The sequence below is a fragment of the Physeter macrocephalus genome, unplaced genomic scaffold (assembly GCF_002837175.3).
Source record: "Physeter macrocephalus isolate SW-GA unplaced genomic scaffold, ASM283717v5 random_182, whole genome shotgun sequence".
Taxonomy (NCBI): domain Eukaryota; kingdom Metazoa; phylum Chordata; class Mammalia; order Artiodactyla; family Physeteridae; genus Physeter; species Physeter macrocephalus.
Window position 1 is genome coordinate 34,295 of NW_021145471.1, and position 11,905 is coordinate 46,199.

General features: G+C 61.4%; 1 long non-coding RNA gene across 2 annotated transcripts; it reads right to left on the reverse strand.

The window, feature by feature from the left end:
- Positions 1-2,186: 2,186 nt before the first annotated feature.
- Positions 2,187-11,905, reverse strand: LOC114484937 (uncharacterized). 2 transcript variants are annotated; one of them, XR_003678312.2, is made up of 3 exons: positions 11,807-11,905; positions 3,049-3,210; positions 2,187-2,300 (listed from the first exon to the last, which is right to left on the reverse strand). It is a non-coding gene; the product is annotated as an uncharacterized lncRNA (long non-coding RNA). The 2 variants fall into 2 exon arrangements; XR_003678311.2 differs by having other exon boundaries at positions 3,049-3,344.

The window sequence follows — 11,905 nt, forward strand, 5'->3', positions numbered from 1 at the left end:
CCACGCAAGCTTGGCTCTGGCCGTCCACGGAGCAGGGGGCGGAAGGCCCTAATTGGTACCATACGCTTGTGCAGGGAGCAGGAAGGGGGTTAGGGAAGGAAGCCGACAGGCACCCGAAGGGCCCAGGGAGGGCAGGCTGGGGGCCGGGAGAGAGCGGGGTGCCCTCCCACCCACCCCGCAGGGAAGGGGGTGCAGAGGGGCAGCCTGCCCCCTTCGCCTGCCGATCTGTCCCAGCGTTTCGTTAGCTACAGCCTGTCGCTGGGACAGCTGGATTCCGCTGAGGTCAGGCTCCAGCCCGAGCCAACCCTCTCGCCCCAGAACGCCAGCCGGTCGGTGCCGTGAGCCGCAGCTGCTGCTTCCAGCGTGGCTGGCCGGCCCCCGTTTCAGCCTGGGGTGGCAGATGGGGCCTGGCTCATCCGCTTGTGGTGGCTGTACAGGCCTGGTCAGGAAGGACCGGTCGTGATGGCACCGTCTCTACTGGGACCCCAGCTAGTCAAAGGGCCTCGTCCCTCCCTGATGCCTCTGCCGAGGGATAGTGGCCACGGAGGACACGCGGTCCCTCCCTCCTCCGGCCCCGCCCTGCCCGGCCGACCCTAATTTGGTTCAGGGGTTCACTCTCCTCCCTGAGCTGCCCGGAAACACTGCGTGCTTCGGGGCAGGAGCCATCAGGTTGGGGCTCAGCCTACGGCCGGGGGCTAAGGGAGGGCGCCCGGGCGCTTGGGGGAAAGGTTTCCCGGCTTGCGGACGAGGCCCACAGGAAGGGGGCTCGACTTCCTCTGAATGCAGCCGTGTCGGCAAACGTTGCAGCGTCTGTGACCGTGGGGACCAGCCGGGAACAAAGCCACACCCAGGGATGGCCGAACGCAGGGTCCTCCATAGCATTCTTAGGCTGCCCAGGCTCCGGACTTCTCATTTCGTGCAGCAGCAAATTCTCCTGGGAGCTCAGGCCATTCTGAGTTGGGGTTTCTATTACTCGAAGCCAAAGCCTCCTGTCACAGCAGCTGAGAGCACAGCAGGCCAGAGCAGCGAGGGAGGAAAGGCCCTGGCCGTCAGAGCAGGAGATGACCAGATGACGGCCCTCCCGCAAAGGGCCGTCCGGACACACCGCCACCAGCCCCCACTGCCCCCTGCTCAAGCGGAGGAGGACAGAAGTTTCTGGGAGGAGGGACTCCAGGGGAGCCAGCCTCCCTCTCGAGAACAGTGACCGTGCTCTGGGCCGTGGCTCCCAAGTCAGTAAGTGTTCCTGCAGCCGCTGAGTACCCCCCGTGATGGCTTTTCCAGAAACAGCATTCCACCCACTGTTGTTGGTGTCCGGAGAGCCAAGAATATTCTCAGAACAGCAACTACGACCAAAGCTAACTCCGAGTGAGCGCTCACTAAGTGCAGGCCCTGCTCCCAGAGCCCCACACGCAGCCCCCTTAGGTCCTCAGGGCGGCCCCACTCGAGCCTCCCCTTGGCTCTCCTCCTTTAACAGATTTGGCAACGGGCACAGAGGAGCTAAGCAACTTGCCCCAGGTCACACAGCGAGAAGGGACAGAGCTGGCTCCCTCCAGAGCTGGCCCCCTTCCCTGCTAGCTTTCCAGTGTCCCCCCTGAGGAGGGGGCAGCGGGGCAGCCTGGTGGGCCAGCCTCCAAGATCATCACATTCCCATTCAGAAACCCCGGGGTCTCAGGGAGTAGGGCATCACCCTCAGCTCCAGGCCTGGCACAGAGGAGGGCTCAGCAGGCGAATGAATGAATGAACAGGTGAATGAACAAATGAATGAGAGCCTGACCATGGAGGAGAGCAACAAGGGTGCAGACAGAACACAGTGAAAGTACCGTCTACCACAACGGCGGTGGTGATGCCAGGCCCGCCCTAGGGCCTTTGCGTGTATGAGCAAGGCTGTTTCTCACACCGTCTCTCGAGCGGGCGTCTCTGTTAGCCCATTTTACAGAGGGAAACAAAGTATGTTGGCCAAGGTCATGCTGCCAGGAAAGGTCATGGCCCAGACACTGGCCACACTCTCACTCACACCGCCTCACAGATAACCCCCTGGAATAAAAAGTGAAAGCATCCAAGCATCCCCCCCCCCGCCCACCGCCTACCACCCTGGGCTGGGGCCCACCCTCTGCCAAAACTCCCCAGCCTGTTTCCAAGTCCCACCAGCCACGAGATGGTTCTTCAACTGCCCATACCCTCCTAGGGCAATTTATCCCCATCCCTTTATGAGGCAAGGCTTGGGCCAAGAGTGCGGAAAATCTCCCAGTGAGGCGCAGTCTTGTCAGTGGCAGGGAGAAGTGTCAGATCCCACTTTCGTTCTTTAAAAAAAAAAAAAAAAAAATCATTTGTATTAAGTATATGTGTAGGGAAAAGACTGGAAGAAAACCCCAAAACGTGAACAGTGCTTATTTCTGTAGAATGCGGTTATAACTGATTGTCTTATTTAGGGCTTTCTAAGTAAATTATTTTCGTCGTAAGGAGGCAAAATTTTTAAAATCGCGATAAAATTGTTTTTCAACCAGGAAGATAGATGCTTCTTAGCTTCTCAGAAGTGCTAACACCTGCCCACCGTATCACCTAGACAAGTGGATGGAACATTCCCAGGATCTGTCAGCCAGGCACTGGGCTGGGTCTCCCCCGGGGGGCTCCGAGGGGCCTGGACCCTCCTCCACGTGCAGAGCTGAGTCCTGGCTCTGCCGGCCCTGCCATGAGGTTACTTCCGCTGGGTTGCAGGGAGGATAGGGGTTCAACCGGAGTTTGTGTCTACACAGCTCTGCTTTGTCCACAGCCTGGTGGGCCCCCCCAACTCCACCCGGCATGACAACCCCGGGAAAAATGTTAGCAGGGAGGGGAGACATGCGAGAGACTTTCCAGGGACAGATCTGTAAAAACTCCACTGTGCCCAGTCCTCTAGGAGGACTTGAGGCCTCCACTGCCCCCTACTGACCAGCCGAGGCTCAGAGAGGAAGCTGGAGGTGGAGTGCCCTGTGAGACCACAGCTGGGGGGACAGTGGCACCGCCGGGGCAGGGAGTGGAGCTGGGGGCACCGGGAGGGCAGCTTCTTACCTGGACCAGCTCCTGTCTCCAAAAAAGTCACCGTCCCTCTTTCTCTCGCCGCGAAATGAGGCTGCCTGGGATTGTACACCGACTTCCCGGGCGAGAAAGCCCGGCTCGGCCTGGGCAGTGCACCCCACGGCCAAGCCCTGCAGAGCAGGCTCCCAGGGTCTCCTGTTGCCGCGGAAGAGGATGTGGGGTGTCGACAGAGCCCCGAAGCGCCCACGCTCAAGCCCGTCCCCGGGCTGTGCCGGGAAAGGATTTGACAACTGTGAGTGGTGGGGGATGGGACAGGGGTGGTCACAGTTCTGCATCAGGAGAGAGAGCAGGCAAGGAGAGTCTCGTCCGCTGTCCTAGTGACCCTCACGGCTCCCGGCTGGCCTGGACCACCCCGATGGGCCAGGCTCCTGCAAGGCACGTACAAGCTAAGAGCCTCAGTGGGAAGGAAGGCAGGCCACAGCCAGCACGTTCAGACCCTCCATTCGCCCTGTGCGGGGACAGTCAGGCACAGAGACAGCCCTGGGCGGGCTCCGTGATGTCGCAGCCTCACTCCTCCTGAACAACGGGGGAACGAACGGTGCTCATGTCACGGGACGAAGCCCAGCTCACACGTGAGTGGCCCTGGCTCCACGAGCAGCCGGCACACCAAGGCTGCCCACATCTCTGGAGGCGAACCCCGAAACGGCAGCACAGAGTGGGTACCAGAAGCCTGCCCCCAATCTGCCCCTGCCCGCCGTGTGGCCACCGCCCGCCCCTCCCCTCTCTGGACCCGAGTCTCATCAGCCCTCAGGATCTCCGCGTGGCTTCCACCCTCACTGCTCAGAACGCCAACCAAACCCTGCCGACGCCTCCCTCGCCAGCTCCATCCCTCACCAGCCCCTGTCTCTAGCCTTTTATTCCCCAAACCCTTCCTCCTCCAGGAAGGAGACTGTCCCCAAACATATCCCCTAAGAAGCCACCCTTTTCTGATCACAGAAAACTGAAACGCAGCTTCCAGCCTTCCTGGCCCCTCCAAGAGGACAGACATCACCTGGGTGCCTGAAGCCCAGAGCAGCCCATCCACATCAAGGTGCCATGGCCTTTTCTGAGGCCCCCTCGGATTCTCTGCCACCACCCCAGCGACGCAACCATCCCGCAGCTCCTCCACCAACGGAGCCACGGCAGCCCAGGCGTCCGGCAACTTGCACACACAGCCCATGCCGGTGCCAGCCCAGCGCTCCGCCAAGCAGCTGCAGGAACCAGTGGGCAGCCCAGGCACGGTCCGTGAGTGCTGGCGGCAGCGGCAGAGACAGCGAGCCTTCCACATGTGCCCACTGGCCCGGTCAGGCCGCGGGTGGACACAGCTAACAGCCACCAACCCACACGCTCAGCTCGGGAAGCAGGCACATGGAGCGGGAGGCCTGCCGGGAAGCGCCCACGAAACGCGGCCGATGCTGTCAACAGTAGCACTTAGCGTTTATCAGACACTGACTGTATGCCCAGGGCTGCGCCATGGCCATCGCTTACATTATCCCATTAAATCCCCACGTGTCCCCGCCCCCCACCATCTACAAACGATGAGATGAATTCGGAGTAGTTAAACAACCAGCCTGGAAGAGTCAGTGGCAGAACCAGAATCTGAACCTCAGGCCCGGCTCCAGCCTCCTTCCTTCTGCCTTCCTTGAGCCCGCCAGGCGCCAGCCAAAGTAGGCGCGTATTAAATATTCGTGAACTGCTGAACCCGCCGGACGGCGGGGAAGCACTCCCTCCCTCCACTGACATCTCACCCCCGCCCCCATGCCTCCAGCACTCTCCCTTCCAGCACTGCTGTCTGCAGCCCAGGCTCTTGCTGTGTGACCGGGGTCAGTGCACTAACCTCTCAGGGCTGCATCTTGCAAATGAGGACACGGCAACACCAGACTGCTTCAAAAGGTCATTGAGGGCGCACAGCTTTCCTCGAACCCCGCATATGCTGCCCCCACCCGCCTTGCGGGGTAGAGAGGGTTAGTTCCCCTTTTCCTAGATAAGGAAGCTAAAAGGTTCTGGAAGGCACCCAAGGTCACCCGGTTTGCAAGTGGGTGCACGGAGCTCAGAGCCCACACTCCTGTTCGTCGGTGGACCAGCCTACTGCCGTCACTGTATCAGCTGGGCCTGCTGGGCCATCCTGCTGGCGCTCGGAGGTGGGGCCAGTTCTCATACCTCACACTTCCTCACCAGTATCCCCCTGGGGCCCTGCAAAGGCCCTGAGGTCAGAGGTCCCACTTGAATCCTGGTGCCTGCTGTGTGACTATGGGCCAGGAACTCAGCCTCTCTGTGCCTCCTGAGATGCTATGAGGGCTAGAGGAGATGCATGGAGAGCGATGAGCCCAGTGGCTGGCACCCTGGAAAGGCCGGACACATGGCAGGTGTGGGGTAGGGATGACAGCTACTAGGATAAATGGATCAAACCAAAAAGGCAGACGAGCCTGGGGCGGGATGCTGATTAAACCAAGCCGAGGGCTTCCCTGGTGGCGCAGTGGTTGCGCGTCCGCCTGCCAATGCAGGGGAACCGGGTTCGTGCCCCGGTCTGGGAAGATCCCACATGCCGCGGAGCGGCTGGGCCCGTGAGCCATGGCCTCTGGGCCTGCGCGTCCGGAGCCCCTGCTCCGCAACGGGAGAGGCCACAGCAGAGGGCAGAAAGGCAGACGAGCCTGGGGCGGGATGCTGATTAAACCAAGCCGAGCTGATCGGGACTCTCTGAAATGTCAAGCAGAGCTCCAAACAGCAACCGAGGTGGGGCCTGGGATGACAAGGCCCTGGGTGCTGTCCAGGGGCCCCTCTCCGCACCCCTCGCCCGCCTGGTCTCCTCAAATTCTGCAAATGGCATCACTCAGGGCCGCCCGTGGTCTCTCCCTCACCTAAGGCAAACGTTGCCAAACCAGAGCAGAAGGTTTTCCTCCTGGCCTCAGAATCCTTCTCAACACGGTGCTTCAGGCAGCCACGACCCAGGGACTGGAGCCAGCCCTGCACTTCAAACGCATTCACCCAGCTTCACCAAGAGCTAGAGGCCGGCCGGCAGCGGGAGGTGAGGCGGTATATCCCCCATAAGGAGCAGGACGCCCGGCGCCAGCCATTTCTTCCTCTGGGGGCTTCCAGAACTCACCCTGCCCTCTCGGTTGCCATGGTTCTACCCTCACTCAGCCTCCCAGAGCCGCAGGCTGGGCAGGCTTCAGGGCCCGCTCCCGTCCCTTCCCTGCTGTTCCACTGTCCACCCGCGCTACATGAGTCCCCCCGGAAACACCCCCTCATCCTTCCTGAGGCACCTTAGTTGATTGGTGGTTTTAGGGCCACCTCTCAGCTGACAGGGCTCCAGTGGCCTGAGCAGATAGGCCCACTCCACACTGAGCTGCACCCACGGGTGTCGTTCCCACCTCCAGCCTTTGCTCAGCGGGGAGCTCAGCCTCCCCGGGGGCCCCGACTCACAGGTACTTCTCTCTCTGCCTCTTACTTGTGCCAGCTGTCACTGCTCAAGGCCGTCTGCTGAGTTACGACAATGCCCCTTTGCCCTCTGTCCTAATTTGGCACCAAACCTCCCACTTTCCATGGCCCCCCAGACACCACTTCTTCCAGGAAGTCTTCCCTGATTGTTCCAGCTGGACAGAGCCCGCCCTTCGGTGCTCCTCTAGCACTCAGTAGGTGCCCGACAGGCATGAACCGGGCACCGCTGACATGCCAGGCCCTGGGGACACAGCCAGCTTCCCCCGACCTCCTGGAGCTCACACTCCGTGTGAACAAATCAGTGGTAAGAGTCTTGGGATCCCATATAAGCAGGCAGACAAGTGTATAAGCAGGGAGCCAAATGAGGCAGCCAGGAAGAGATGTGGGGAGTGATGTCCCAGGAAGGAACAGCCTTGCTGGGGACAAACGTGTGTGTCCCCAGGAGCAGCCAGGCCGGGGGCCGCAAACCCATGAGCAGGGAGTAGGTGTCCCAAGTACAGGAGGCACCCACGGGGAGGTTTAAGCTAGGGAGTGAGCTGAACCGATTCTCCATCCAGGAAATCCCTGGGACTGTCAGGCTCGCCATGCGCAGCCAACGCACACCTCCAGGGGGCGTCCTTCACACACATTACAGGTGTGGATGCTCCTGGGGAAGGCGTAGGGGCCTTGTGGGCCACTGCGGGGAGCAGACCGCAGGGGGCAGTTCGGGGGGCCTGGGGCTGGAGCAGGCGGACAAGGAGCACGCAGACTTGGGTCTGTTTTGGAGACGGCTGTGCCTGGTGGATGATTCCCAAATTGCTGAGGCCCAGGCAACTTGGTGGGCGGAGAGGGTGCTGTTTCCCAAGCAGGCGGCCTGGGGTGTGGACTCGGGAGGAAATGGCTGAGCTGGGCTGTGCTGGGCTGAGAAGGCTGGGAGGCGCCCAGTGCAGCTCAGGGAGGGGTGGGCCCGAGGAGGCGACTCTGGAGGGTCCATGCATAGACCCTGAGCACGGTGCAAAGGTCTGCTGGATGGGTTGGGGGGTGGGGGAAGGAGCGGGGGGGCGGGGGTGGACCTGTACGTAACTGGAGGATCCTGCGCAGGGCTGGGGAGGTTGCTTGACGGCATATGGAAGTGCAGTGTGCAAAGTGGACGCTCTGCCCCGAGTGAGCTCTCCCTCCATTCCCGGGAAGTGTGACCCGCCCCAATTCTGCCCCCGGCTGTTCCTGGCGCCCTGCCCTCCCCCAGAGCAGGCTGACCTGTACCACGTGACCCGGGCCTGGGAAGATGGACCCGGCTGTGGGAGGTCGTGTTGCCTGGGGACTGAGCGTGCAGGAGGACCCAGCTGCACAGGAAGCCGGGCCAGAGGCCTCCAGAAGCCTCGGGGTTTCGCAGGCTGGACTGCCAGGGTCTGCTGCGGTGGGGCCCTCTTCTGCCTGCAGCCGGCAGCCCTTGACCCACACCTGCAGGCTCCAGAGACCCAGGAGGGGGGATGTGGCTGTGTCCCCAGGGTGGCTGCCCACCCGGGGTGCGACTCTGGCTGCAGCCCCTGCCTCTCCTGGCCCCATTTTAGCCATGGGGGGGCTGCCCCGGGGGCTGCCTGTACACAGAAGGAGCCTCAGCCGAGCTGGCTGCCCCAGGGGCACAGAAACCATGCACCTAGTTACAAACCAGCCGTGGCTCTGGAGTCAAACGGCCCTGTGTTCAGATTCAAAGCTGGATCAGCCACTTCCAGCTGTGTGGCCAGGGGCAAGTTACTCAGCCTCTCTGTGCCTTGGTACCTTCTTTACAAACCGTAACAGTAACTGTTTCTAAGGTTGTCGTGCGGAAACATCCCAGGAAGCACATAAAGCTGCTTCCAGCCCAGCACTGGAGCGTGTAAGTACGCAGTAAGCGGTCACTGTGATTAATGAAAAATTAATAAAGGCTAGGAAGGGAATGACAGCCTCCCTGCAGTGTCCCTAAAATGGAAACAAATCTGTGCAGCTCTCAAAGCAGCAGAACTCAAGCCAAGGGCAGGCTCCCAGGTCTCGCTTCCAGTTCGTCAGGCAATTCCCCTGCAGAACATTCCCTCCTGGTTGCAGGCAGGGCCCAGGGCAGGACGCCACCTCCAGATAATCTCAGAGCTGGCACCGGCTTTGCAAGCACATGGTTGGACTTTCCAGATCTTTCCTCCCCTCTCTCTGACCTTCCCCTACTCACTTACCCCCAACACACTTTCTTACTCACTCTCTCCTTTCACTCCTGTTCAAAAACAAAGAATCGAGGCCAAATGTGACAGCTGGCTCCCTGGAAAAGTTTCTCTGCAGCGTGACCGGGTGGCAGTTACACTGCAGGGGGTGAGGTGCTGGGAGGGCTCCCTCCTCACTGCAGAGCCAAGGACGGGGGCTGGCGGGGGGTGGGGTGGGGAACAGTGGGGGTCAGGAGGCCCCCGCCCACCCCCCATTAGGACCTGGCCTGGGGCCACATCTCTAAAGCCTCCTGGGCAGACTGCACACACATGGTCACAAACGCTGCGTCAAGTCGGCCATTTTCGGGGGCGGCGTAGCGCTTAGGGTTAGGGTTAGGCTCCCGAGCAATGAGTACACAGAACTTTCAGGGCGACTGAAGCTTCTCATCTTCTACCCACGGCGTAGCCAGGAGGCAGATGTGACCTCAGAGCCCACAGGTCTTCCTGGTGCCTACCCTGGAGCCAAGCCCTGACCAGGGTCCCCGAGGGAGGAGGGAAAAGCCTTAGGAGGCGCGGGGGAGGGGTCAGAGCCATGTCAGTAACTTTCTCTTCAGAGCTGTCCCCACGCCTCCCCCACAGACCCTGGTCCCCAAAAGGCTGGGTACCCATTGGGCCCAGGAAGCTGCATTTGGATTCAGAGGTGCCCACCGTGCTTTGGAAATACAGGCCTGGAGGGTAGAGCTCGGACCCAACAGGTAATAAGAGTGCCCTCCGCTGTGGGGTCTCACCCTGTGGGTATCAGCTTCCCCACGTCCACGTGGCCAGCAGCCTCGCCCCCTGGGACCAACCCCAAGCAATCCTGGGGAAGGAAGGGCTGCAGGGGTAGGCGAGGGTGCGGGGAGATAGTTTGCCAGGGTGCCCTGGCCCCTCCAGGCCCTTCCCCTCACTCAGAGGCTCCCACCTCAGGCCCCCCCAGGCAGAACTCTGGGGGCCTGCTCCCCAGGCCCAGGCCAGAAATGAGGGGAACTGGGGACAGAATCTCCCCTCCTCATCTCCTGGGCCGTGCTGATGGGCTGACCTCCCAGAAAGCCGGGCGGTGGCCGCTACTGTCCTGGCCGCCCTGCCGGGCCCCGACGCAGCGTTGACAAGAGTGAAGATGCTGTGTTTCCAACTGTCTCTCCCTCTCTCTGACGCCCTGAGGGCACACCACCGCCCCCCCCGCCCCCCCGGCCCCCGCCATGGTGTACAGCAAGCATGGACAGGGCCTGGGCTGTCCAAAGTAATGGTAATCAAGAGCTGAGCCAATCCCTGGGAGTGAGACCTGTGTCCCAGCGAGGTTAGTTAGAGGAAGCCCCCAGGGAGGGACGCCTACACTCGAGGGATCCTCCCCGGCCCACCTCAGCGCCTCGCTCGGCCCAATCAGGGGAACCACTCCAAGCCCCAGAGAGATCAATAGCCCAGGCGAGCCTGCAGAAGCCGTGCTGTAGATAAGGACAGCCTCTCTGGGACCCGCAGGGATCTGCTCCAGGGCGAGGGAGCAAACCTGGCAGGTAGGGACGACGGTCTCCCCCCCTTGCGGTGCCGACCAGGAGACTACAACCAGGGGTCTTAATTCAGTCCCTCCCAACCAAGAAGGCACACCGCCCCTCTGCTCCGCCCCCAGCCCAGCCAGCACACCTCTGGCTGGTTCTTCAGCGACACTCAAGCTGGTCTTGTGAGGGGGAACGGGATGGGGAGGAGAAAGAGGAGAGACAATGAGACAGGCTGGGCTGGGCTGGGCTGGGCTGGTGGCAGCAGCCACAGCAGGCTCCCTGCAGCTGTGATGGGGGGGGGGAGAAACGGCACTTCCAATCTGTTCCCACTCACCCCGGACAAACAGCATCTTACTCCAAAGTCCAGGGCAGCTGAGGGGCTGGAGGAAGAGGGGGAGTACCAGAGTCCCTCCTTTCTAACTGGAGTTTTCTTTTCTTTCATTTCATCATCTCATGGCACCTTTGGAAAGAAAGGGGCCAGAAGAGGGTGCCAGCCTAGGCGGCTCCACACGCCAGCCCAAGCTTCGGGGCAGGGATCCAGCTTCATGCCTCAGCCCTGGTCCCCAGCCCTGAGTGGCCAGAGCCGGCAGAGAGCTCCTTCCCCCAGGGTTCCAATTCAGACTATTATCAACTGGGGGGCCTTAGGCAAGTGGCTGGAGCTCCCTGTGCCTTGATTTCCCAATCTGGAAAATGGGGTAATGAGAGCGCCTGGAAGCTAGCCTTACCCTGCTGGAGCTGTTAGGCTGGTGGTTATTATCAACCACTCGGCCTCCTTCTCCGGCTGCTGAGATAAGGATTTCCCTCGTTGTTGCCACAGGGATCTGCACCTGGATGGACCTGGAAAGTCTTCCAGTTTCAAAGTTCCACCCGGAAAGTGCTTGTGCCAGCTGGCCCGCGCAGGGGCCAGGGAAGGGGAAAGCCAAGGGAGGCGCGAAGCATGCAGGAGGAAGGAACAGCCAACAGGGAGGGCCCCCACCAAGGCCACACCAACCGCGCAACGGGAAGGCGGCTCAGAACACTCCCCTAGCCCCCCCAAGCCGCATCTGGATACTGAGGCTGAACGGTCCCAGACCTTCTGGGTCCGAACAGAGCCACCCACCACTGGAGCCAGAAGTCCCACTGGCTTGAAGGCCCAGGCATCACGGGGGCAGGCACCAAGGCCGGGGGACCCACGCCACCCACGGAGAGCAGAGCGCAAATACCTGCCCCGAACAAGCACGTATAATAAGCAAGGGCTTGGCGGGGTGGGGGTGGGGGTGGGGTAAACTTGCTGCTAAATTAAATATTAAGAAATTCAGCTTCCAACTCACTGACCTAGGTTCTCTCGCCTGAACAGAAAGTCCACTGACAGAGCCACTAAATAAACCACCCCCCTCCCGAAAAGCTGGGACTGGGATTCAAGGTCCGCCCCCCGTTCCTGCACCAGCTGGTCCATACAGCTGCCCTACAGCCTCTGCCCAGCCGCCTGTCACCCTCCTGAGAGACAGGGGAGTGGCCAGGCCCCCCGGCTGCCACGGGAAGAAGTGGGGCTGCGCCTCCCGGCTCGGCCTCTTCCATCGCAGCCTCCCCAGCCCTGCCCCCCACCGGAAAACCACAGCCCCCCGCCACATCCTGGGGCTCCCAGGCCGAACTCACCTGGTGGGGGCGGGGGACAGAGGTGCCTGAAACCCAGGCGGGCGTGGAGGCCGACACTGCAGGGACTTGTTTCAGGAGGTGCCCCAACCCTCTGTAACC